The 5203-nt window shown below is 34.1% G+C and overlaps 1 pseudogene; it reads right to left on the reverse strand.

Annotated features, from left to right (window-relative positions):
• Window positions 1-327: 327 nt before the first annotated feature.
• Window positions 328-4475, reverse strand: LOC120117204 (annotated as a pseudogene).
• Between the last annotated feature and the right edge of the window lie 728 nt (window positions 4476-5203).

The following is a 5203-nucleotide window of genomic DNA, read 5'->3' on the forward strand; positions in this document are numbered from 1 at the left end:
GCTTTTGGTGATTGAATTAAAATTATGATCAAATTGATATAATGTATAATTATTTTATTTTTTTTAACAATTACATCAAATCCTTCGATAAACATTAATGACAGAGAACTTGATTTATGTTATTTAAATAGTTAGAGTTGATATTGAAATCACACTATTTTTAATTCTCAACAAATAATTGAAAGTATAAATATAGAATGCTGGAGAACTATTATGACAATAAATCTTCAAGAGAAATAATTTAAAAAAACACCATATTAACATGAGCAAAGTTGATTTCACACTTATAGTGGCAAATCCTCAAACACGGTCAACTATGGCCATTCTTTCACCATCCATGACTTCCCATACCCAACCTCCAATCCTCACCACCAACACCGGCATCCAGACTACAGCCTCCGAGGCGTCTAGACGGTACACGGGAACCATTGTTCTTCAAGGCAGGGCTCCTTGGGGGCTGGTAGATTGTTGGTACCCCACCTGAACTTGAGGAATCACAACCTGAGCCTTTCTTTGTTGATGTATTCCATTGGGGTACAAATGCTCCTTGTTGCTGCTTGTTAGAGCCTGACTTCGCACCTTGGCCTTGGCTGATTGGGTTGGGAACATATAGCTGGGGACACTGTTTGAGTCCGACAGCGGCTGCTGCGGAGTTGAGTACGAGCTTGAATATATTGGTGTCACAACGTCCATTTCAACCGTCTTTTCCGACATGTTATTGGTGGTACCAGTAGTTGTAGTAGTGGTAGGTAGTGCAATGTAAGAACCCTCTTGTAAGCCTAATTGATGAGGATGGCACGGTTGTGATGACATCCAACGCTCGAGCCAATTCCGACCCCATTGCACCTTCTCACGCTCGTTAAGGTGCACTCTGATGTCCTTGTCATTATGTAGCGGTTGCATGTAGAGTCGTTGATGATGTTGCCGTTGTTCCTCCTAATTCAACGATGTTATACCATTAAATTATATACTTTTCAATGAAGAATGTAATTTTCAGATACTTGAAATTATAATGAAATATTCATCAACCTCATAGCTATAGGCATAAGCAAGGGCTCGTTCTCTTCTCATAACGGCATCCTGTTTCTTTGGAGCACATTCCATGACTTTCCTGGAGCTCACCTGTCCACCCTCCCAATTATCAAATTTCTTCAACGGGATTTCCGCTCTAGTTCCTTCATTCCTCTTTTTTCTTTGTCGTCCCCTCTCTTCTCGAACCCTTGCCTGCACCCGTAGTCCCGTACCAATGCTTGCATGCACCGCATTGCCCCTTGAGCTTGCTTCCGCACTTTATGGCCTCTCACTAGTGCCTGCAATCTCACCAGACCCACGCAAAGCTCTCCGAGCCTACAAAATCAGACTCAAATTGTGGTATTGCTCAATGATTTTGCTTGATAGGCTTACAATTGTTTGAATTACTCGGTTGTGTATTGAATGATTTTACCAGGTAGCCTCTGTAATATGACTGTATGAGAGTTGCAGCTCTTTCTTCCTTGGTATAGCGTCCAAAACCAGCCAATTGGACAACTTAGGCAGCATCTTGAGCAGCTGCTGCGGCAGCAGTAGTTCCCTCGGCCACGGCCATGCTGTGGCTCCTATCTTCATTTAGACTTGACGTTTCACTCTAGTCGTTTGTGATGTCGGGTGAACTCTCTGCCGGAAAATGTTCAAACGAGTGAACGACACTACTTCCGGGGCATCGTTTGGCCATTTCTCCACACTCTCTTTCTGAAAATCATGCCCCTATGAACATTACCCAATGGATATTTTGTTTAAGAAAAAGTTTACGGTGCATATTATTATTGATACGACAATGCATGATTGGGATATAGCATTTAGAGCACATGATATCAAGTTATGTGAATGCTGATAATAATATGTCAATGAAGTTATGTTGATAGGGGACCCCTTTGCCCTTGCTCGTGTTCATGCTGAAAGGAAAGTCATCTTTGCTCCACCAAGTACGATAATATAGATCTTCCAAGAATATCTTTTAAAATTATTTTAGAAATAATATTTGATGTATTAATCTTACCGCATCTATATATCTTACACATAATATGATAAATATAGAGTGTAAATTAACCATGTATTTAGTCACTCACCTATTTCTACGATTTCATTTTGATTATTCAATTATTTTTTTCTTTAAGATCGTATCTAATGTTATGTTTTTATTCTATTTTGATCACATACTGTTAAAAAATTAACGATAATGTCGATGTGTCATTATAAGATATGACAAGTCATCATTAGAAAAAATAAAAAAAATATATAATGTCTACAATTTTGTTTATTTTTTAATGACGATTGACAAACAAAACCAAAACGGAACGTTAGATATGATTTAAAAAATAGTTTGACAAACAAAACCAAAACGGAACGTTAGATATGATTTAAAAAATAGTTTGATGACCAAAATGGAACCACGACAATAGGTGGGTGACTAAATACAAATTTACCCAAATGTAAAATACACTTTCTCTAAATATATAAAAAAATATGGTAAAGTACACAAATGATCCCTCGATTATAGGGCACTACTTTGTTGAATCCTCCGACTATTAAAAGTTACAAAATCATCCCCGGTGTTGCTTTATTGAGTCACCAACTATTCGAAGTTATAATACGGCCCCCCGACTATAAGGTGTTGCTTTGTTAAGTCTCTCGACTATTAAAAGTTACAAAATGGTCCCTCGACTATAGGTTGTTGTTTTATTGAGATCTCATACTATTAAAAGTTACAAAATGGTTACATGACTATTCATATATTTCAAACTCATCATTTTCCATTCAAAAATGACGATTGTTTGCACTAGACGTTAACATATTGACTGTGATATAATAAAATTATATTTTAATGATGCCTATTGGCACCGTTGTTGCTTTCAAACACTAGTTTGAAGGCATAATGTAAACAAATACTTGATCCACAAAATATATCTAAAATAGTTTTGGTATCAGATTTTATTATATCTCTATGAGAATGTTAATGTCTAGTTCAAACGATCGTCAACTTTTTAACAAATTAGGAAGAATTTGATACATATGAATAGTCGGGTGATTAAGTCGGGGACTCAACAAAACATCACCTTATAGATTATTTTGTAACTTTCAATAGTCAAATGACTCAACAAAACAATGTCCTACATGTGGGAAACGAACTCAACAAAACAATATCCTACATGTGGGAAACATTTGTGTACTTTACTCAAAAAATAAAACTATATCTTGGGATGTGCAAATTCGGATACCAGATCCGATCCAAAAAATTGGATATCCAAAATATTAGATATCTAAAATAGCGATATGTATCCAATCCGAAAAATAAGATATCCAAATTCTAAGATCAGATATCCAAAATCCAAAATCCAGATCCGAATATAAAATTTAATTTGATAAAAAATCAATTTTAAATTTTAAATTTTGTGACTTTATACAACTTATTTGATATATATATTCACACACAATAAATAATTAAATATCTTAATTTTTATTGGACTACAGGTTTAAGGGATTAGTGAATTACTCATTTATTGAGCTAAAAGATATCTAAAATATAAAGGCTCATTTTTAGAATTTTTGGATAATTCGAAATTAGAATTTATCTTATTCCTATTCAATCCATTTATTCAAAAAAAAACTTTGAATATCCGAACTGAATTATCCAAAAATAAAAAAGCAGATCGGATATTCAAATTTTCATATCGGATCGATCGGATCTTTTTGCACACCCGTAAATATATCTCCTTTAAATTCAGAACACTCATTCATATTTAACAGGGTAAACTATGCATTTAATACCTAAATTATTACTTTATTTCGTTTTGGTACCCAAACTTTAATTTTTCAAAATCTTACTTAACGTTTAGTTTATGTTTCATTTTGGTACCCTGAGTTAAAAATTTAACAATGATGTTGACATATCAGTGTCACAATAAGGTAATGTCACGTCATCATTGAAAAAATTTAAAAAAATGTCACATTAGCAATTCTGTTAATTTTTTAACATTGAGTACCCGAATAAAACATAAACTAAATGTTAAGTATGGTTTTGGAAAAAAATAAATTTTAGGTACCAAAATGGAATAAAAATAATAATTTAGATATGAAACGTGTGATTTACCCTATTTAATATAACAAAATTGGGATATTATAAATACTTGATACAAGTCGAGGAAGTTTTAATTTAATTGACATGATTATTACTGTAAGTAATATTCATCCATGAAAAGATATTATTTGGTATTGCAGTGGTGAACAAGCAAAGACACACAGCTAATAGCGAACTTTGTGCAGAAAGGAATTGAGTGATATGCAGAATGCAGAATGCAGAATGCAGAATGCAGAATGCAGAATGTTTTAAAATGAAAATGAAGTAGAAAGAGATCAATTACTGGGGAATGAGATACCTTAGAGGATGGCTTGAATACTTTCTTCACCGACGATAACCATCCACTCCCTTTCTTTCCCATCTCCGATCAAAACCCTAAAACACAAGTTGTATCCATTAAAATTAGAAAACCAAATAGTCAAATCATGAAAGGGTGAAGATTACCTGTAAAATGTAAAACAAGAAAGAGAATTCTACTCATGTTTTCTCTCTTTCAATCGATCTCTTCTTTTTCACAAAAAGAGAGAGAGAGAAGGGAGTAGAGGAACAAGTAAATGAAGATCGGCCGATTGGATTTATGAATTTCACGGGCGCATTACGGTTGCATTCTGCCCAATGGAATTCCGCCACCTCGTCACTACAACTCTACCCCCCGCCATAACTGCACTTTCTTCACCAACACTTTATTTTAACCAAAACCTTTTATAATTGTATCAACGGTTGGATTGAAAAAAAATTAATCATTAAATGTAATTTTTTATAGTTAATCGTGTCACATGTCCTCAAAGTATGCCCATCATTTTAAATTGGTCCCTAAACTTTTAAATATTATAATTACATCCCTAAACTATGACTATCCTTCAAAATTAGTCCTTAGACTTTTGAACATTTTAATTTCATCCTCAAACAATGACATTCATTCTAAATTGGTCCCTAAACTTTTTGAATATTCCAATTTCATCCTAAACTATATGTATATACTAATCACATCCCTTGTTAATAAAATCATTATGCCATGTTATATTATTACATTTCTGGGGGGCGGGAAACAAAATTTAGGTTAAACTATGTGTCGGATCGTCTTTCGGT

The sequence above is a fragment of the Hibiscus syriacus genome, unplaced genomic scaffold (assembly GCF_006381635.1).
Source record: "Hibiscus syriacus cultivar Baekdansim isolate YM2019G1 unplaced genomic scaffold, ASM638163v2 tig00110319_pilon, whole genome shotgun sequence".
Taxonomy (NCBI): domain Eukaryota; kingdom Viridiplantae; phylum Streptophyta; class Magnoliopsida; order Malvales; family Malvaceae; genus Hibiscus; species Hibiscus syriacus.